The sequence below is a fragment of the Vanessa tameamea genome, chromosome 29, assembly GCF_037043105.1.
Source record: "Vanessa tameamea isolate UH-Manoa-2023 chromosome 29, ilVanTame1 primary haplotype, whole genome shotgun sequence".
Taxonomy (NCBI): Eukaryota; Metazoa; Arthropoda; class Insecta; order Lepidoptera; family Nymphalidae; genus Vanessa; species Vanessa tameamea.
Genome location: NC_087337.1, coordinates 3,422,821 through 3,447,124, shown reverse-complemented (window position 1 = coordinate 3,447,124; position 24,304 = coordinate 3,422,821).

The following is a 24,304-nucleotide window of genomic DNA, read 5'->3' as shown; positions in this document are numbered from 1 at the left end:
TTCTGAATTAAAAATTAATGGTTTAATTTTTTTTCTCATCATTGTATATTGTTATTGTTTTAAAAAAATCATTAATAAAATGTTATTTAAAAACTGGTTTAGCCTACAGAATTAATAAATAAATATATATATTTCTTATTGGAGATTTTGATTTAAACATCTTTTTAAATGAAATCACATTTTGTGTACTCTTTTTAACGCTGGGTTAATCTGAATTCATTAATATCACTAATAACCTAACTAAATTGATGATCATCACAAAATGCTACGTATGGAAAGTAAAAAGGTAAAGTGCTTGGCTGTAGGCAGAGGCAGATGGACTAATGGGCTGTCTGATGGTAAGCAGTTAGCATCGCTCATAGATCACCTTCACTGGATTTACTGACACTGGAATGATCGACATTTACATTATTTGTTATTTTTCTCTTTTTTGTTTTACAATATCAACATGTAAATTTTCCACAGCTGGACTTATGCCTCCTCTCCCTCTGATGAAGTTTGGAGCATATTTCACCCCGTTGCTCCAATGCGAGTTGGTGGATACACATGCGGTAGAATTTCATTAAAATTACACATACAGGTTTCTTAACAATGTTTTTCTTCACCACCGAGCAAGAGATTTATTATAAGCACATGAAAATACAGTGGTGCTTGCCTGCGTTTGGATCTTCGGTTAAAATGCACACGTTTTAACCACTGCGTCAACTTGGCTCTTTTTGGTTTGGTGACTGCAAAAATAAAGCAATAGGGCTAAAAAAACACATTTCGATTATAGTCCAGCGAAAGATCTGGCTTGATCAATAATACATTTAGCATTGTCACTGATCACAATTTATAATTGATCTAAAAATGAGGATGATGTATGTGTCAATATAAAAGGTATTCCATGATTATCTTAAAAATCAATAAATCGATAACATTTGTGCATGATGAAGATGTCTCAAATTCAAAATAATCTTTATTTAAATACCTGCTTATTAGAGTGAAATATATTGTAATAGTTTACAGTACGTCTGTTCCATATGTGGTACAGTATGCATTCACACATATATTTGGCCCCTAATTAGGAATCATGAATATAATCATATATTTAGTTTTACATTAAGAATAGCTCCACTTATGAATGAAATTTATTAAAACAATTGTTGTCTTTGTGTTTTTTTGTAAAATAATTTATACGCTTGGTATCTCGGAATAGTGTTTGCTAGGCTCATTAGTATGTCTGAAGTCAGAATTATTTTCCATTCCAGAGTATATCTCAAAGTCGTATGCCATGTCTCTATCGTCACATAGCACGAGGAGCTTATATCCCCATTTGTGCGGTGTATTGGGACGATATTGACGTAGGAAATTTGCAGCTTTCTTTGCGTTCACATCTGTTCATCCACTGATAATGTCTCCTTCTTAGGTATTTTTTTTTTTTATCCTTCGTTACCACAATTTACATAGCATATTTAAGGTTGGGTTTCTCTAGTGAGCATGATTCATACTCGTGTCAAAGGGACCCACCCACTCTTCCATAACATTTTGTGTTATATAAGCAACCAAAGAATAAACATACTTTTAATTAATATAAATAAAAAAAACAAAGAAAATAAAGTAAAATCAAATAAAAAAAAAAACAAAAAAGATAACTGAACTTAATAATTATTACAAAGTGCAAGTGTTTTTTGTGAAGCAAGTGTGTGTGTGTTAGTGTGTGTGTGTGTGTGTGTGTTAGTGTGTGTGTGTGTTAGTGTGTGTGTGTGTGTGTGTGTGTTAGTGTGTGTGTGTGTGGGTGTGTGTGTGTATAAGTGAGTGTATAAATCATTAATGTACAATTAGTGTATGTGTTTTTATACATAAAAAATATATTGTTTACTTCCTACGAACGAGTAGTTCGATCTCGTCGTAGCTTTTTGTTATTAACCATTCAAACGTTAATTTTTTAACCTTATCATATTGTACGGGATAAATGTTAAGTATTTTATTCATGTTATTGTAGAGATAAGCACATTGTTTTAGATATTGATGACTAGCAAAAGAAGTTTTGGGAGCATACACGTCAGTAACTTTGTAGCTTAGTCTTCTATTTAAAACTACTGCATTGAATTTCAACGATTTGTGTCCTCTAAGAATAATCCGTTGAACATACAATTGTCTTACAGTTAATACCTTACTTGTTGCATACAACATACGCGTAGGGAATTGATAGGGCAAGAAGTGGATCACTTTTAACAACAATCTTTGCGCTCTTTCAACTTCAATGAATTTTGTTTTAACAGCACCTCCCCACACAAGAATACAGTACCCCAATACAGACTGCGCCAGTGCAATGTATATTTTAATCATTAGGACCTTAGAGGCAACGTGTCTTAACATTTTAAGAATCCAAATCAACTTACGTAACCTGCATCCGACGGCTTCCAAGACAATCTCTGGTCTAGTAAGACACCGAGGTATTTGATTGAGGTTACTCTATTGACAATGGAACAGGTATCGCAACTTTTACAAGTAGTTTCGTTACATTGATGTATTTTTATGCTAAAGCTGTTATCTAGCTGAGCCCGATTATAAATAGAAAAAGGTATATATTTAGTTTTAGCTGGATTTAATGAAAGCAGGTACGTTCTTAGCCATTGCGCAATTGTAACAAGACCGTTTTCAGTTACATTTTTAACTTTTTCCCAATTTCTTTCTGTGAATACAATTGCTGTGTCGTCTGCATAAGAAAAAACTTTAGCATTATTAATAGATAAGTTACAGAGGTCATTGATGTAGATAAGAAACAATATAGGCCCTAAGACACTACCTTGTGGGACGCCGTAGGTGATTTTTGAGTCATGACTACATAGATTTCCAATTTTCACTCTTTGGGTTCTCTCGCTAAGATAATCCTTAAAGAGAGCCAAAGAGGTATCTCTAACTCCAAGGTTTTCTAATTTTTTGACAAGAATGGGGACAGATATTGTATCGAAAGCTTTTTTCAGATCAAGGAACACAGCCAGAGACTTCATACCATTATCCAAATTTTTTACAATATATGAGGTCAGAGCTTCAACAGCATCTTCCGTAGATTTTCCATGTCTGAAGCTGAATTGAGACTCTGACAGTAATTGATATTTATTGAGATAGTTTAATAGTCTACTGTTTAAAATCTTTTCTATTAGCTTTGAAATTGAAGGTAAAACAGAAATTGGTCTATAATTATTGAGATTGTCTTTGTCACCGGTCTTATAAACAGGAGTTATAATAGACTTTATAAGTAATGATGGGAAGACTCCGTTCCTAAAGCAAAGATTAGTTAAATGACAGATAATCGGAATAATCTCAGTTTTGGTAAGTTTCAAGAAACTAGTTGGAATGTGATCCCATCCAGGGGCACTGTCTGTTTTAAGACTCATAAGAGCCTCTTTCGCTTCTTTTGTATCTGTTTCTAATAAAACTAGTGAATTTAATTGGGTCTTACTATTGGAACATACAGTCGGATTTATTTTAGTGCCAGTCGAAAGAATGTTGTTAGCTAGGTTTGTGCCTAGGCTAACAAAATATTCATTAATATAGTTAATTGATTCAGAAGGAGAGGATCTCATATTCAATAGTTGGGTATTGTTTGGTTTTGTGTGTTTTAAATTAGTAATTTTTTTTTATATTATGCCAGAACTTTTTAGTATTTCTTGAAGTTTTTTCCAATTGCTCTCGATCATATTTGCGTTTTAATTTCTTTATTAAATGATTGCAGAAATTACGATATCTCTTGTACGTAATTTTTAGTATTTCATTTGTAGGATCTAGTCTCAATCTTTTTTGCATTCTATTTCTATTTCTAATACATCTTAAGATACCAGTCGTTATCCACGGTTTGATACACCTTTTACTTTTAGGTATCTTTATTATTTTAGTATTTTCCTTTAAGGACTCGGTAATTTTGAATATTAGTTTTTCAGTCACAATTTCTGGGTCATTACAGAATAATAATTCTTGTAGATTTTTCTCTGTTAAGCTAGTAAGCGCAGCGTTGATGTCAGTAATAGTTTTTATTCTCGTATTAAGTTTCAATTCTGATTCGAGTGGAGCCAAGCTAAGTAATATCATAGAATGATCCGTAATAGATGTGTTCAGTACCGCTACTTTTCCAGAAAGCTTGTTTTTGTCTAGCTTTAACATGAAGTGATCAAGGCAACTTTTTTCTCTCGTAGGAATTAAATGACCCGGCATCAGACTGTGTGAGGATAGCATATTTAGGTAGTTAAGTCTGTTATTACGCTCATAGGTTCGGTCCGTTTCGTTATATATAAGATTTATATTAATGTCACCAGTGACTATAATGTTTTTAAAAGATTTTAATGATTCCAGGTGTAAATTTAAAGAATTTATAAAATGGTCAGCATTTTTAATCGATGGGGAGCGGTATATACCCAGAACTGTGCTGCTGCCAATATTTATTTGAATACAAGAAGCGTGACATAAATAAATTTCCTTTACTTTTGTGACAGCAGCACCGCTTCTGACATAGGCAACAACACCGTCATTTTGATTGACATGCTGGGTTGTAGCATGGGTGCTGTAGTTATCAATACTTGGAATAGATTTATCTGGATTAAGTCTGCATTCGGTTAACATAATTACGTCTGGGGTGAAGATTAATACATTCAGTGAAACGTTCAAGTCACAGATGTTACTATAAACACTTCTAATGTTTTGTGATATAATAGATACATAATTTTCTTTAACTGTAATATGACGCTTAAGATCCTCAATATCACATTGAATTGCACTACCTACTTCAAGTTCATCTATTTCTTTCTGAGTTTCAAGAGGCCTATCCATTTAGCAGTAAAATTAAAAGGCTATACGTGAATATAAGATCGAGGAAGCAGTTCGGAGGTTTTCGTATTTTAATGAATATTATTTTACTTGTACAATATGTTTCTCGGAATAATATATAATTAATTTGACGTTTGTTATTTAGATTCACATATATATAAGATATGATGATGTAGAGGAGGAGTGGGTAATGGGAGTCACTTAAGCAATAATCTCTCCAAAACACAGGTCTTTGTAGTAATATTTATTAATATAAGTTTTTAACATAGTTTACTTAATCAACTATCAGTCTGACGAGTATCGTTTACTTTGGTGACCAACTTTCTTAATTATATGACTTAAAGAAAAAAAACACTTTGACCACTATTGCCCACACATGCGGGTAATTGTGGTCACGCATTGGGTAATGGGAGTCAACAGATTCTAACAGTTGTCACACACATATCCTTCTGCTGAATCCCATCCGGTGCAGTCTGCGTGTGCCCATAGCCCACACACCGTACATCTGTACCAGATCTCTTTGTTGCGCCCGAACTCTGTACAAATAAGGCAGGTACTAGTACCAATCCCATCTCTATTTTCCAGGTCATCATCTTCATCGTCATCACAAATGTTATGGAGGCTTGAATCTGACTCGGAGGTCGATTGGATGTCTTGTAAAACACGTCTTTTGGCCTTGTTTCTTTGTTTTTGCGTTTTCTTTGCTTTCGCATTAGTTATTTTGTCTTCCATTTTTCTCTTACATTTTTTTGCCTTCTTACCTTCAGTTTTGTATTTTTCTTTCTCTGCTTTCTCTTTTTTCTTATTTTCCTTTTCTAAAAGACTATCTTTTAATGGTGTATACGTTAAAACTTTTGCATGTTGATTCCACCCTTTCTGGTTTTGACACCTGGTGTTTGTTCAGGAATTGGAAGCAATCTCTCAAAAGCTGTATGTGAGGTTACAATATTTTTTTGTGGAAGAATCGGCGATAGCAAAACAGAGCTAGTGGATGCGATCGGAGGTGTTAACAATTGCGGAATGGTTGGCATTACTGGAGTGGTTGATGCAAAGAAGGAACTAGAATTTGCAATTAGGGATGGTGAAGTTTGTGCAACGACTTGGCTAGGTGGAGTGGCAAATGGCAATGCCGGAGTATATCCTTGAGCAGTGTTCAAAGCACTCAAACTGGCAGAAACAAGCGTGGGGACCGATACAGCAGGGTCCACCGGTGGTGTACTTGGCATAGCCAAAAAGTTTGTAGATGCAAGCATGGGGACAGATGCAATAGAGTCTGTAGTATTTGTAAGTATTTCAGCAGGTAAAAAGTCTTCATCGCAAAAAACACCAGGGTTGACTGGAAATATACCTGTTGCTCGAAATCCAGACACTCCTTTGTTAATAGATGGCACAGCTTCATATGCTTTCTTTGATAGCGCTGCCACATCATAAGGTGTTATTTTTTCTGCAAGCCGAGATTTTAAAAATAAGACACACTCTCTCTTGTAAGCAGCTTTAAAAGGCCCAAAAAATGTGACATCAAGCGGCTGCATGCGGTGTGATGTGTGCGGAGGCAGTGAAAGCATATGTATGTTTTTTTTTTTTTTTTTATCTTTATTTATTATAGAGGGTTTTTTCACTAAGTGAATATGTCACCCTCGTCATTATATACAGTTAAATACATTTCTCACATCACATATTAGTACAATACAGTTATAGATAAGGCTTTCTAATTTCTATTTTTGAGAGCTAAATTTACAAATTTATATACAGATTTAGCTTCGTTAGACAATGGAGAAGCTAAAATGCTATTATAAACACCAATATTATAACCACGACTAGCGATAACAGCTCCCTTTAGCGCACTAACACGAACACATTCTTCTAAAATGTGATAGACATCCTCTACCACACCGCACACAGTACAATTAGGAGAATTCACTTTTCTCATCATATATCCGAAACTATTCAGTGGAATGTGACCAGAGCGCAGTCTTAAGGCAGTTGTAATATCTTTGCGCTTTAATTTGGAATTTAGGAACCAGACAGATCCAAATAGTCTAGGTTGTATAGTTTTATACCAGATTCCTTTGGTAAGCGATCTTTCATTAAAATATTCAGACCACATCTCACGACATATTCGTTTAATATCCCCTAAAAGATCGGTGGGACTAGGTAAACACTTAAATTCAATACCATCGGATATAGCTTCTTTAGCTAGTCGGTCAACTTCCTCATTTCCCACTAACCCGACATGAGATGGTATCCATTGCAAGATTATTGTTTTATTATTAGATTTAAATATGTATGTTATTTTTTTTGCAGTGCTCAAAGATTTGTAGTGACATGTGGCTGGCATGATTATCTAGTATTAGTAGAATGGGTTGTTCTGGTGACGGCTTAGTATGCGCAGTGAAATGTTGTAGCCATTCAAAAAACAAATTCTCGTTTATCCACCCATTGTCAGAACATTTGTAGACTGCACCAGCTGGGCCATCTTTCTCCATCTGTGGAGACATTCTCTTCCTTGGAAAAATATACATCGGTGGAACGAATCCACCGGCAGCACTCATTGCACACAATTCGTTTCCAACTAGTGATGGATCCAACTCTTTTCACACCTTTTTCGACTTAGACGAAGTAAAGTATATAAAACATATACATACATTACATAGGTAGTAGTAATATGAGTATGGAAAAATGGGCACCTGGAGCATAAATTAAGAATAAACACGATTCGGAGTGGGGGTGCGGATATATATACAGTGTGGTTGAAGGAAGGAGCACCAGTAAGGAATGTATTGCGCATACCACATCATCACATCGATTGAAGTGCAAGAGTATCTACCACAAGATGAGTCGACCCGAAAACAACATGAACAACGAAGAAGGTTGACTACTACTACTGTTTCCGCCCATTTATGAGTAAGGTAAACTATAAGATCACCGGCTAAGCGACCACGACGGAAACCATACTAGCGGTCACTAATCTGCTGGTACTCCTCTAGATACCGCAGGAGCTAGCAGTCATTAATGGACTCCATTACCTTGGTGAACAAAGGGGTGATGGCTATAGGCCTATAATTGGACGGGTCTGAGCAGTTGCCCTTTTTAGGGATCGGATGCACCAAAGCAGTCTTCCAGGAGTTCGGGACGACGCCGAATGCATAAGATTGCCGGAAAAGACGCGTTAAGACCGGCGCCAACTCGGGAGCACAAGTCCGTAGCACGATTGGAGGGATGCCATCGGGTCCATTCGACTTATGAGTATCCAAGGAAAGAAGTGCTTTACGAACTGCACTTTGCCGGAATTTAACCTCCAGCATCGTGGTGTCACACCGCGGGATTATTGGTGGTGACTTTTCTCGGTTATCCAGAATCGAGTTCGCCGCGAAGAGAGCCTAAAAGATCAGCTTTCTCCTTCGCGGTTAGGTCAATGACTCACCGTCCCTGTGCAAAGATAGAAAAAAGGGCTGACAGAAATTCCCTGAGACAGCCTTAGCGAGAGACCAGAACGCACGTGTTCCTGAAGGAAGACCAGTCTCTCGCCAATTCTTCCAATGTCCTCAGTCTTCGCCTTAGCAATGACGTTTTTGAAGGACCTAGAGGCAGAGTTATATTCCTTTCTGAATGCGCTGGTATTTACATCACGAGACGCCGATGCGTCTGATACTGATTTCTCCCATGTGCGTGGTATGTCGTATTTTAGTTTCCTGGTTAACACCAGCGCCATTGTATTTTGGGGTGCAAATTTTAACTTATTTTCGGTGCCCCACGCATACACATATTCGAGTACCCTATTCCCCTTTTCTTCTATTTTTTCTGTTGTATTCTCCGATATATATATATAACGGGATGCAGTTTCTTTGGTTGTTGATTTGTATAATTAATGAATCGAGTAGTTGGCAATAATGTTTGATGGCTGATTTACTTTTAAGAGCGGGTCACCCCGAATGGAGTTGTAAGTGTCATGGCAACGCGAGTCGTTATGTTTTGACAAGCGACTCGAATGCGATGGTTGCTTGCAAACCCATTTACTCTTAATCGAGATGAATTATTGTAATCCTTTGATATTATTATGATTCTTCCAAATGTCGGATCATTCCCCGAACCCAACTGTTCGGCATCCTGCTCCTCCGACATGTATATATACAGGATGTCCACTGGAAAAGTACAATTTTAAATGGTAATAAAAAGCAAGTTTTTTAAAACAAAAAAAAACATTTATTAATATGAATTTAAAGCTGAAATATGCGGGTTTTAGTTTTTAAAAATTATTCCTTCTAAATGCTTTCCGTCCATTTCTACAGTGCACTGCAAACGAGTCTGTAAGTTATCAAAAACTTTCCTACAGAGATCTGGAGAAATGTTGTCAATTTCGGTCTGGATATTTCTTTTCAGATCAGCAATTGTTCGCGGCTGGTTGACATACACTCTCGATTTTAGATAGCCCCACAGGAAATAATCACATGGTGTGATATCAGGTGACCTGGGTGGCCAGGCCAGGTCCCCAAAGCGGGATATTAATTTTTGAGGAAAAAGCGCACGGACCGCGTTCATAGCGTCCCTGGCAGTATGTGTGGTGGCGCCACCTTATTGAAACCATGTGTTTCTGTTAAACCGTGAATCATTTTCCACAATAGGACGAAAATAAGTTTCGGTCATGTGTACATATCGTTCGGAATTCACTGTTACTGAAGCTCCATTTGGGTCCTCAAAAAAATACGGCCCAATAACACCCGATCGGGAAATCGCACACCATACTGTGACTTTTGGACTATGTAATTGTCTTTGGTGCTTCTGTTTTGGGTTGGTTGGAGCCCAATATCTGCAATTTTGCTTGTTTACGTAACCTTGCAAATGAAAATGGGCCTCATCACTGAAAAAAATGTTACCGAGCCGATGGGCCGTAGGAAATTGAGCGAGGATCTTTTCGGCACATGATTTCCGTATAAGGTAGTCACTTTCTTTTAAAGCTTGCACGATTTGAATTTTATAAGGGTGGAAAAACATTTTTTTCTTCATAATGTTGTGTACTGTTGACTTTTTTATTCCCAAAGCCGCTGCATGCTTCCGGACAGAACGCCGAGGATTTGCGATAACTGCATCACTAACTTGTTGCACATTTTCTTGTTTCGATACCGATGGAATTGGTCCTTTTCCTTTTGTGTTTAATGAAGATCCTGTTTCCCTAAACTTTGTTATCCACTTCTTAATTAAATTTACACTCGGTGCGTCCTTTATCCGACGGATATTGTACCGAGAACAGAACTTGCGCCTGGCTTCTGTGTACGATTTTCCGCATGTTAAATATGCCTCAATAGCGAAAGCGCGATGCGGTCCACTCCAACGCTCCATGGTGACTAACTAATCCGCACGTTTGGCGCGTCAAACAAGCCCCCTCTTACCTCAGCCACCGCATCAGCAATGAGAATTCAAATTTGAACTTTGCCAGTGGACACGTATATAACTCGTATTTAATGTACGTGAAGTTGCACGATTAACACTCACAGTTTAACAGATTAACACGGAGTTTCTACTCCGTGTTAATCGTCCGCTTTTGATGGGGTATCTAAGGAAAATACCAAAAATACAGTGTAATCATTGCGTTTATTATGCTTATTTATTTATGGCACAATGCCTTATTAATCTAACTACCATTTGGCATAGTCTTTAGAATGAACTTATGGCATAACAACCTTACCATGGGGTAAGATGGGGTAATGAAAATGGGGCAAGATGGGGTAAGTTCTTCGGTGTTTTCATCATCCACACCGGCACAACCATTGTGAGCCCAACGTCCACAAAGCTGGCCTACCCAACCTTCGGATGATTTCAGAAAACTATGATTTTTATCATTACAATAGAGACAAATTGTATCTTCATCATCGTCATTTTCGTCTTGGCTGCAACTGTAGTCTTTTGTTTCTTCTTAGCATTTTTTTTTGAGCCGAGGATCATTAGGATTGGATACTTTCCTCAGTTTTTTCAAATTCTCCAGCTCATTTTTATAAGGAGTTGAAGTAATGACGGCTGTTTTTCCTCTCCAGTATTGCTTCCTCTTTTCAGTTTGTTGGACCAAAGGGATTGGCAAAATATCACCAGGGATGCATGTTCAAAGCTAGATGTAAGATCACACAGAAAACACATCGTAAATTGTGCAAAACAACGTGTAGAAAATAGGAAACATAACAAATATATTAGTGCCATGTCCACTTGTGCTTCACAAGTAAACGAAATTGTTTCGTAGAATACCATAACTAACAATTTATTGTACTTTTCTGATAATATTTTTTAGTATGTTTTTTTTGTATTATACAAAGCAATAAATTAAATACCGATATAATAAACCTAACTCTTCGTTTATTTAAGTTTATGGTCCATAGGGAAAAATACTTCCCACGAAATTATAGGAAACCTATGCTATGTTTTTCTGGTGATATTCTCATACTTTACACCCACAATAACTAAAATATTGTGTTGTATTGGCATATTTAGTCTTAGACATCTTATCGTCCTGTAAGGGTTAACTACCGTAGTTTGTTTTGAACACTAATAAATAATTAACTTAATCACTCATTGCGTAATGAAATAGGTACTATGTTGTTGATATTTATACTTTTTTTAATTCTTGGATATATTTGAACAGACAATTAAGACTATTAACTCTTTATTGTTTAATGCAAATAAAAAACTTGATGTATGTAATACATAATATGTATAATTATATTTTAAGAAAAATAAAACACAAATTATGAAAGTAATTATTATTTGTTTTAAATATATTGAACTATATTTTTACAAAGGTTCTTGAAGTTATAGATGTAGCGTCACATTGGAAAATGCAGCATGGATGTATTTGTAGTAGTGTCTAGGTTTGTATTTCTACTTTGGAACTGTAATCACAAACAATATTTTTATTAAAACATTTACAAACATATAAAATAATCATCATCATGGAATCATTATAATCTAATAATAGAAATATTAGGTCTATATATTTTTGAATGATAATTAGATATGCATATTATTATAATTTACTGAAACACATGCACCTTTTGGGTATTATCAACATAACATAATCATTTAAACATAAGTTTGAATTGGTTAAGCTTGATTTATTATGAAATTATCCACACACAAAAAAAAAACAGGATATCTATTAAATGAATCTATGTATGTTTGTTTAAATTAACACAGGACACATCCACGTTAAGACTCATAATTATTATTATATAGATAATTAAACGCGAAATAAGTCAATTAGTTTAAAATTAAACTTTATAAACTGGAAATAAATAATCGATTATTGCCTCTAAAATGAAATCGCCTGTATGGACATACTTCAAGGATGATGTTAATAACCCAAAAAGTGCTGTGTGTAAACTGTGCGAAATAAAATTTTCTCGCGGTGGCGTTGGGAATGGTAAATCATTTAAAAAATAAACACAGTAAAGAGTATCATAAGTTGGCTACCCACGCTGCCTAAGGGGCAAGAAACTACAAATCAAGATACGAATGCAAGCGATAAACCTTCGACATCATAAAAGTTTATTTATTTATTTAATCGATACACCACAGTATTTGAAATATAGCACTTAAAACAAGAATACGATAAAATGACAATGCAATTTCAAACACTTAATAGGTATATAGGGGAAGGTTGCTATGATTGGACCACTTAACTTTATGACATCATATCTCATGAAATATCATCGACAAACGGAAACCAAATGTTGTAATGTGATGCTATTTATGTAAAATAATGATATATCAATTATTGGCAATGAAAGTTGAGAGATTTTAAAAATATACTAAAATAACTCTTCAATGAGGAGTTGCTTTCTTTGGACCACCGTCACCTTGAATGGACCACTAAGTTGCGATCATTGGACTTAGAAACATTTGTATTAACGGTCCAATGAAGGTGACTCACATGAAACACAAAATAAGAATTACTTTTTTTATTCAAAAGTTTTTATAATAATCATATAATTATATTTTTTGTAAACTAATATTATAACTAACTGTTTAGGAAATTTTCGCGAGATCAACAATTGTTATCAGTCATTGTTTATTACTATAATTTCAGACTTTAATTTACTTACAATTAGGTAAACTAATAATCAACAATTATTCATAAATGATTTACATTAATAAACTTAATGAGAAATTAAAAAGATAAATAAACTTCAAAATATTTTGTCTTGCACAGAGGACATTTAAACTTAATAGTTATCAACAGAAACTAACTAACAGAAAATAAACTGAAATATTTTTAAGATTTGTACAGAGGACATATAAATTTTTTAGCATTCTTGTTGACGCATGCACAATGCACGTGTACCCATGCATTACAAATCTGACACTTTGTCATGTCTTCTACTTCGCACAAAGCTTGCAGAACCATTTTTCAATATCTACTTCTGTTTTTGCCTTCTTGCTAGTTGATGGTTTAGGTTCTCTGTTTTTAGCAGTGAGCTTTTGCATTTTTGGTTTTTTCATTTTACGGCGACGAAGTTAATTCCAAACTATTTTGAGCTTTGCGACATTTTTGGCGTAACTGTTTGGCAATTAATTTAGATCCTGAGGATATCTGGTCTATATGGAATGAGTATTCTGAGGTAGATTTGCGTTTCTTTGCTGGAGAAGCATATTTATTAATACCTTCATTTGTCTTGGCTGCGTCTTTTTCTTTAATTGGTTCTGTTAGGTTTTCTTCCTGTTCATGTGCACCTTTATGAGTCTTGGCGACTTCTGTAATTTATTAACTAGTTCTGTTGGCTCTTTTTCGTTCAAACCTAGATCTTCATTTGTCCTTTTATCAGATTCAACGACCTTTGCAGCTTCTTCTTCGTCAATTACTAGTGTAGCATCAATTTCTTCTGCTCCTACACCTTCATTTGTTGATGCTACTTCTGCTGGTAAATCATTTGCATTGTGCAGGCAATGAAAGCAATATGACGTTGTGTGCCTTTGCATAAGTTATTGCTTCCAGATTTTTTGTGTGGCTTGTGATTCTATAGCGAGTTTCATACTAGTTTCATTCCAAGAATAATATTTCCTTTTCTTTTTCTCTGCCGACATTCTGGAATATACTAATGAAATATAATTATAACAAAGAGGTATTAAATACGTGAAATACAAAAATCTTTATTTATTAACTTTTTTCAAATTTGCTGGAGTGTCCATAGAGATATTTTATTTTTATAAAAAAGATGTTAAGGTAAACGTAGGGACTTTAAAAAAATTCATACAGACAAAAACATTTCTAAGAATTCTACTAAGTGAAAATAAGTAATTCGCTAAGTTTCTTTGATTGGACCGGCCCAATAATGGCGTCACCATAGTGGTCCATTGATGGCATCTAGGTATATCAACAGAACGAAAGCGGGTATTTAAAAATATGTAAAATAAGGTAAAAAACTTCATCATCTCTGTAAGAGCAGATAAATTTGCTATCCTGATCTATTACAATCATCAAATATTAATAAATACAATGCTACTTACATCAGTTTGTTGATGGCTCGATTTTTATATCACGGTCGCCGCTGACACAGGTGCACGCATTACTACTTACCACGCGTCGCAAGCGCACTGAGATTTGGCGGGGGGGGCAAAGGGTGCGGTACTGTTGCCTAGCAACGTAATTAACTTGTCGTAACACACATAGTTTTTGAAAGAATTAGGCGGTCCAATGAAAGAGCCGGTCCAATGATAGCAACCTTCCCCTACAGCATTAATAGTTACGTTGGCCTCCAATAACAATTTTTTTAACAATACTCTATTTAATAAATACAACAGACTGCAATATAACACGCTTATTAATTATTTAACATTTAAACAATTAGCAAAAAAAATAAATGAAGTAAAAAAAAAATAACTAACAATAATTACAAACAATGACAATATAAGATTTTTAGAGATAATACCATAATTTACAAAGTTCTAATATTAAGTAGAATTTAACAAACTAAATATAACAGTAAAGATATCACAATCACAATAAAGCTCCCAGCGTTAATTTTTTGCGAATAAGAGGTAGTGAGTCGTGAAAAATGTCAATGCCATCACTGTTGACTTTATTATATAAGTTTATGAGGTGGTTGAGTGGAGAGTATTTACCTATATTAGTAAAGTACTTGAAAAATCTGCGGAAATGAATAATATTACATATTGCATTTAATTCAATTTACTGCTTAAAAAATATTATTCGGTTATAATATATTACCAAAATGTCAGTCGGTAAAATATGTTCGTTTGACATATCGAGCGACAATTGGGAATTATATATCGATAGACTATTATACCCCATACAAGTTATAGTCCGTTCAGTTATTTTACCTCTGGCTATTAAGTTGGCTAACTTGTGCAATGTGTTGCTATGGCTGGTTTCTAAAAATCCTTTGTATAAAATTAGGAAATCGTGATAGATGAGGGAATGGCGGTGGTGGCAGAATGATATGAAGCTGTACTTCATATGAAATACCTATTCACTTTTACCTGAGCCAAATGGATACATACCTACATAATTCGGTGCAACCGGTGGTAGTAGCTATAAGAGACAAGCCCGTAGATGGATGTAGGCGTGGCGTGGCGTGTGATACATATAATTATTTCTGTACCAATGCTCCTGTACCTTGTATAGTCATAAACATATTATTGTAACTATATAATTGTTTTTTGGTAATAAATAAAAACAAGTACGGATTGGTCCAAGCTTTTATTTAGAATAAGAATGATCTAAATGGACATCATCAGAACGAATAATCAGAAGTGTTATCAGACTCAGTGTCCGAGCCATCGTTTACTTATATAATATTTTTTTCAATTTCATCGTCTACTTTTTGAGTCAATATCGATCTTTAACTCTGCTAAAAGTTTCGTTAAGAGGACTACAGGGGCTAAATGCAAGTTTTATAATGCATTAAAGTATATGATCCAACCCAGTAAACCAAATCAAAAAAATATATGATAATCTTCAGGATATATGCTAGTTAGATACTGTTTTGAAAACGTGATATAATTAATTTGATACGATAGAAAAAAAATCACAAAATTATTTCTAAAAAAATCTTAACAAATAATAACTGTACTTATATACATTCAATAATTCTGGCTTTTTGTCAGATTATTCTACAAGCAATATATATAACTTATTTGTTATAAATTTTAATTGTGTAAATATGGGAAATAAAGTGAAACCCGTGAGGAAAACTAAAAAACGTTCACATAAATTAAGCGAACGAACCGAACATATGAACGATAATCAAAGGTAATGTATTATATTAGTAAACATATATATTTTTTATAAACTATGAATATTGGAAACATCTTTTAGAAAAAAAGTGCAATCAGTTCGCATAGAATCAGATTTTTCAACCACGTTTTTAACGATTACGATAGAGTATTTGGTCAAAATATGGAAATCCATTGAGAGTGACTAGATTCGATTCCCATGAATTCGAAGCAATATAATATTTTTTATTAAAAGGTCTACGGGGAATATTTAGATACATATATTTTTTAAAAAACTTTTTTAATTAATTAAATATAATTACTAACATCTATTTATTTTTTACAGAATAAAGAAAGTCAAAAACAATAACAGCTAGAAAACGAAGATAAAAGTGAAAGAAAAGATCAAGATTACGATAAAGAAGAATATACTCCTCTTTCGTTTTGTCCTCGTTTTCAGTTTTTCTATATTTCCGTCTTTATTTTTCACGTGTGGCTCACGAAATTTCATATTTCTTGACGTTCGGGGATCAACTATCTCAGGTAATATGCAATCGAAATAGAATTTTGTAAATTTTTCTCTCGTTTCTTTTTCCCAAAATTCATCATCTCGTTGAATTATTTCCGTTCTGAGGTTTTCTTTTTCATTCCCCCAGACGGCAAACAGGCAAGATTTTCTTTGGGTCACGTGTAACTGTCCTTGTGCTTGGTAATACCAAACATTTTTTTTGCCAGAAGTTAATTCTTTTTTCCTCAATTTTGCTGCAAGGCCCATTTTATTGGCCGTCAAAGGACACTTCACTTCAACCACAATATCATCTCCTGTTAAACCAAACCATTGTCGGTCTATAAATAAACCACATGGTCTTATGGTTATTTGTTCTTGTAGAGCCAATTGTGTAAGGGCGGTTTATTCATTTGGTTGGCCATGGGTTATAGGTTCTACGTGGTCTATATTTTTTCGGTAAATTATATCTTTTACTAAATTGACACAAGGTATTATTACGCCTTTTTATAACCCTACCGAAATTAGATGCAGTCAATATCGATCTTCTCATCTCAAGCCATTCTCCATTAGCACTCTGTAAAATAGTTGTTCTCTCAATCATTGCTCGCTCCTCATCCGTCTTTTGTAAACTCTTAATGAAATAATTTTTCATTTTATTTATTACTTCTACCGGCATATCCAGCTTTTGACATGACTGGCCATAGTCCTTATCACTTTGTTTTTTACTGAAAACTAACAGATTTTTTGTTAATATTTTGTTTCTTCCCACATTTTCAGCTCACCTTTCGGGCTGTTATTAGCCATTTTTTTATAGAATTTTGACGCATTTTCTTCATTATACGACACTGCTGAAGCAACGCACGCGTCTGATACGAGTTTTTGAGAGAAAAGTTTACTCTCTTTCCTTCTACGTATTTTGCAATGATGCTGTAATAACGTTCCACCACGTTGCCGTCCAATACCTTGAATCGTAATACAGATTTTCTGCCACAGAGAACCAAGCTCAAAATCCTTGGGAATATCATTTTGCTCCAGATTACCTATTTTATCACAGAAATATGTTTTGCAATCATGATGATTCCCAAGGACGTGACGATGTGCTTGCTAAATGTCAAATAAATATTGCTATTCTGTTCATGGGTCATTTTTATTCTTTTTAATTGCTTTTTTATGCAGGGTCTTATAGTCATGATTGGTGATGTTGTTAACAGCTTTTTGTGACTTTTTAAATATTTGGTTTCAGTTTGTAGTGATTGTAGTTTATTACAAAAAATCCTCAGTAAATTATTCCTGCGTTCCACTTTCTCAACTGTAATATCCGTATATGGTCTGGCCTGCAAAATTTTGGAATAAGTGCTCGAGTCACCGTCAGATATCAGTCGTCCGTAGATTTAAAAAAAAATAACGTTTACTGTATTGTACTATTTCCAACGTTTTAGTCTTTTTAAATCTTAAAATAAATATATTTGAACTATTATATCTATGAGGTCATTTGGCAATATTTTAAGCGTTTCCATATTACGATGTACCCATCCAAATTTGTGAATGTAGACCTCGGTTTCTGTTATGAATACTAACATAATGAATCCAATAAAGTGTTATGAATATAAGGTAGGAGAAATTAACCATATTTTTATGACGTCTCTATAGATCTCATTCCACCCATTTTTTTTTGAAGCATCAATGTTGTGTGGCCTTTTTCCAATAAGTTTTGAATTATCTAATTCCTCTATCTGATGGGATATGAGATTAGTCATTTGCAAACAGCTTCGATCCCAGGTATAGATCAGCGTAATTCAGCCCTTGGCACGTACTTACTTAACATTGGGTGAAGGCATTTGGCACTTTTTTGTAACGTTAGCCATTTTGAATCTAGAATGACGTTACTTTACTCGTTGCATTTTTCAAAAATGCAAAAGATTTTAATAAAAAAATTAAAACTAAATGTTTATTCTTTATAGTACCAAATATAAATAAAAAAATTTGAAGTTTAATTGAATCAGTTTTATTTTATAATCATTTGTTAATTAACATCAAAAGAAATAAAAATAATTCTGTTGACTATTTTTTATGACATTTATGATTGATCTTTCTGTGTTTCGCCTTTTGGCGTTGAAGTTAAAACTGTTGCATGCTGCTTCTTTCGGGGCTGTCTTATATTAATAATATGTGTCTTCTCTGGTAACTTGATTAAATCATGGAATGTAATTAGACTTGAAATGCTAGGACCCGGTGAGTCAATCTGTTTTGACGTGCTCGGTACTGCGGGGTGAACTTCTTATGATGTGCTCGAAACTGGTGATTGAACTTCTTTTGATGTACTCGGGATTGTTGAGGAAACTTCTTTTAATGTACTGGGAGTGGTATTAGTAATTGGAAGAGATTCATTGCAATCATGGATTGTAATAGTCTCAGATTGGAGAATTTCTGCTGCTAGAAAATGTTCTTCTGTGAATACTTCTGGATTGAGTGGAAATATTCCAGTTGATCTAAACCCTGATTCTCCTTTGTTAATAGACGCTACACTATTAAATGCTTTCTTCACCAAGGATGCTACGTCATAAGGGGTTATTTTTTCTACATGACGGCTTTTCATAAAGTAATCAAATTCTCTTTTGTAGGTTGTTTTGAGCGGCCTTATGATTCTATGAGAAGTGTGGGGCGGAAGAGACAACATATGAATGTGATTAGACTTGCAATATTCGAAAATTGAAACAGAAATATGACTAGCGTGATTGTCTAGTATTAAATAAAAGGATAGGTTCATCAGCAGACGGCTTAGCGTGCTGTTTAAAGTGTACCAACCAATCAAGAAACAAAGCCTCATTAATCCAACCGAAGTCTGAGTAAAGCGCCCCTGCTGAACCATCCTTCTCGAGCAGAGGAGTCATCCTTTTTCGAGGAAAAATAAACATCGGTGGGATGTATGCGCCTGCAGCACTCATGGCACACAACAAAGTTATATTTTTCTCCTCTCCCAGCTGGTAATGGATCCGACTCTTAAACTATCGTTAAATAGGGAGAAATAAATAGACGTGCTTCTTGACTACCGCTATATTTTAAGTAACATTGTGACTACACAAAATGTCTATTAAATATATCTTTGACAAGTTATATCGAATTACCCACTTTACTACAATCCTCCCCTCTATACAATACAACCCCTTAGCCGAATATAAATAGCTTAACCTAAGTTATAAGGTTGTAGATTTAAACATTTTTTTTTTTTTTTAATATTTTAATATTACCTTTATTTATAATTAAGTAGACTTACACTATTTTAAATTATTTAACACTACCATGCAATGGTTTAATTAAACGACATTTGCGTATTGGCTTTATCCGAGGCGGCGACACGGACAGCGGCGACTCAGCTGCGAGTGTGGGCGAACTTGGAACCATATCAGTCTTTTGCTCGTTTACCTCTGGTTGCGGTCTCTCTCCACTAGACTCCTCTCTGACAACCGGCTCACCCATTCTTGGCATCTTTGGACTATCGCTCATTATTGTAAGCTTACCGGCTTATAACTATTTAGGCTGAGTTGATGCAACTCCTCTTCCATGTCTTCCGAACTGCTATCACCGTCCGATCGATCAGAAGCAGCCATCTGATTGACTTTCTTTCCTCTTCTAGGGCTCCCAGACCTCGGACAAACCCGTTGCAGATGTCCTTTTTTTTTACATCTCCGACATGTAAAACCTTTATAGCGGCAAACCTTGTTATTATGGCCTGCCTTCCCGTACGTCGAACAGTTTTTGTCCACCCCCCGTGTCCACTCACTTGGGACAGGGTTCCTAGGTCCCTGCTGCTTCGGCCCACTTTGCCTTGTTTCAGGCTCCCTTGATCCATGGCCCATCATCACGTGAACCCCTTCTACAGAGGCTACCTTCGAGCCCTCCACCACCGCAGCATTCCGTTCAGCTGCTTCTAGGGCACATGCCAACTTCAACGCGCCGTTATAATTTAAATTATCCTCAGCGAATAACCTCTGCCGTGTGACGTCACTCCGTAATCCACACACTAATTGATCACGCAAATTTTCTTCTAGATTATTTGTAAATTCACAATATTTTGACAATTTTTTCAATTCTGTTACGTACTGCGCCACAGATTAATCGTTCCTTTGTCTTCTTTGTCGGAAGCGATAACGTTCCGCCATTACGGACGGCCGAGGTTGCAAATGATTATGTAATAATGCAACCGCCGCATCATACGTTAATTGCGCTGGTTTTAACGGACTCGCCAAACTGCTAAGCAATTCATATGCTTGGTCACCGATCGCGGTAATTAAAGTAGGCAGCCATAAGTCCTTTTCCACTTTGTTCACTTTTAAATACATTTCTAACCTTTCCACGTATAATGTCCAGTTACCGGAATTAATGTCAAACTCGTTTAATTTTCCGCACGCCATTTTTACTTTTTTTTTTTTAATATCCCATCTTCGTCGCCACTAAACTATCGTTAAATAGGGAGAAATAAATAGACGTGCTTCTTGACTACCGCTATATTTTAAGTAACATTGTGACTACACAAAATGTCTATTAAATATATCTTTGACAAGTTATATCGAATTACCCACTTTACTACAACTCTCTTCTGTCATTTTGTAGCCAGAATTGTCCCGGGAGTCTGTACGGTTGAAATGCCTATTTCGTCGCAATTATAAATGTTTTTTTGGAGAAATCTATGCTTTTCCATCAGCTGACCAAGTAGATCATAGAACTTCTACTCAAATTGGAAAAAAATAAATAAAAATAAAATTGTAACATATAAACACAATATGAACTGCACATCACAATTTTACATGTCTAACTAAGCACGTGTGAATGTCTAAATCGTACATGGTTTTTTTTTTAAAGTTTGCCAAAGGTTAAAAAATTGTATTTTTTTTAAGCATATATATTATGCTATATATATATGAGCCGAGATGGCCCAGTATGAGCCGAGATGGCCCAGTGGTTAGAACGCGTGCATCTTAACCGATGATTTCGGGTTCAAACCCAGGCAGGAACCACTGAATTTTCATGTGCTTAATTTGTGTTTGTTGGCGCAAGCGCCTGTTAAAATTGTGAAGCAATTTAGTATATGGACGTTACGGAACGATTTAGATATAAGACATTTTATTATTGTAATTTTTTATCTACCCTGTCATAATCAGCCTGTAAATTTCCCACTGCTGGGCTAAGGCCTCCTCTCCCGTTGAGGAGAAGGTATGGAGCATATTCCACCACGCTGCTCCAATGCGGGTTGGTGGAATACACATGTGGCAGAATTTCGTTGAAATTAGACACATGCAGGTTTCCTCACGATGTTTTCCTTCACCGCCGAGCACGAGATGAATTATAAACACAAATTAAGCACATGAAAATTCAGTGGTTCCTGCCTGGGTTTGAACCAATGTTTACACATGCGATGACAACCCACCTTAATTTAGAAATTTTAGAATTAGCACGCAGTTCAGGACAAAACGTCCTTAATCTTAGAACGGACGCCAGAGAAATTTTACCAGACTATCAGGTTTTACCTCAATCAATCAGCGACTATATCTCACATATAGCTAGCGTTATTACTCAAGATGGAAAGGAGATTAGATTAAATTTACCAAAAATTGCAATACCTCAAGGACCAATTGAAATTAATGGAGCTTTACAACCTAGTGGCTCTTTCGGCGTTATTAATGCAGCAAATCATAACGTCTACGAATGTTACATCTCCCCACTTGTCACTTCAAGTAGAGTTATAGCGTCACAACAGCATAATGATGCATATCTACCACTTCCCGAAGATTTCATTCCGGGACAATTAGTACCAAATAGAAATTTACTTGGATTCGAACCAATAGATATTCAGAACGCAGGAGCAAATTCAAGACTCGCTGGAATAGAATTTGAAGATTCGGAAACATTGGAAGGACGGTATAAATACTCACAACTACTCCACAACAGGGTTTATGTTGTGTTAGCTGAAATGAAAGACCGATTTAAAATGGTCGAGTTTAGAAGAGAGCAAAACGTCAATGGTCTAAATAATTTAAAGAAAATGATACATAAAGTCACCTCAGGTAACCTAACTTTTGTAGAAGCAAACGGGCCAGTTAATGATTTACAGACACCTCTATTTTCTCGAAACGTAGCTGTACATAGTTTTGGAGCTCAAGGATCTGCTGTAGCTAATCAAACTAATATAGAATCTACCCTGTCAAAAAAATAAAATGTTCGTTGCAACTAACCTACGCCTTTTTAAATGTCTCCTCGTTAAAAACTATCAAACTCCGCAACATGGTCCGTTTTTGAGCCTGGATGTGAAAAAACCAGTTCAAATTAAAGAAAATTTATCAAGGAGTTGTTAAATTGTTGGACATCAAGAAATATTATATACGAAGCTAGGAATCACTGCATGATTTTGTTGCGTCATCCAGAGGATAACTTGGACGCTGATATAATAAGAAGATTCTGTGGTCAGGATAGCAGAGCACCCAGTGGTAAACTCATAAAGATCTTGATGATTATTAATTCCCAACACTCTAAGGTAGTATTTAGCGTAAAATAATTTGCTTAAGGTTAGTATGTCTTTGTTAATACTGTAACGTGAATAAAATTCTACGAATATTATTATAATAAAATTAATTTAACTTAATGAAGCCTAGTTAAATTATTTTATTAATTATGTTGTAAAGATCTATCAAAGAGTAGTTATCAAAGAATATAAAATAACTGCATTATAAACGCTTTGTTAGATCATAAAGATTATTGCAACAACACTTTACGGTTATAATTTATTAAAATTTCAGTTTATTTAACTTTATTAATATTGAAGTTAAAGTAATTTTGTTTAGTTCTTAGAGCACGTGCTAACTTGTAACCTGTAGTTATTTAAATTTTATTTGTTGTACTGTTAAATCTTTAAAATATTGTCGAATTACTTATTATTACAGTCTGTAACTAGTATAAATTGTTTATTTGTATAAATTCTCACTTTGATTTGTATAAATTCCAGATTGTTACACCAGCCTACGCAATGCCTGAGGATAAGGAGCTTACTAGGAAACGTGCGAGTTACAAAGGAAGGTTAACTTTCTTTTCTAACTATTTAAATTCATTGGATCCTTCAACTTTGACCACCTCTGAGGTTAGTGAATTGCAATTACGTTTGAATAGGCTCGAGGCTATGTATGAACAATACGATGAAGTTCAGGTGTCGTTGGAATGCAATACTGACAATATGGATAGTCAATTGTTAGAACGTAGCGAGTTTGAATCCTTTTATTATAAGTCTATATCTCGGGCTCAAGAAATACTTGCAAATTATAAGAAAAAGGATCAAGCAAATAGGGACACGACATTAATTTCTAGCAATCATAAATTTGTGAAGTTACCAACGATTCAATTAACAAAATTTAATGGATCCTACACAAACTGGCTAGAGTTTCATGACACTTTTGTCAGTTTAATACATTCAAATGATGACATGAATGATATTAATAAATTTAATTATTTAAGATCCTCGCTTGAAGGATCTGCTGCTGTGGTAATTAACTCAATTCAGTTTTCAGCTGCGAATTATTCTGTGGCTTGGCAACTCCTTTGTGATCGATTTGATAATAAGCGTTTATTAACTCAACATCATGTATCAACATTATTTAATATGGATGTTATTCACAAGGAGTCGTCAACAACATTAAAAAATTTAATAGATCAAATAAATAAAAATTTGCGTGCATTGGAATCACTAGGTGAACCTGTTAATCAGTGGGATACTCTTTTAATCTATAC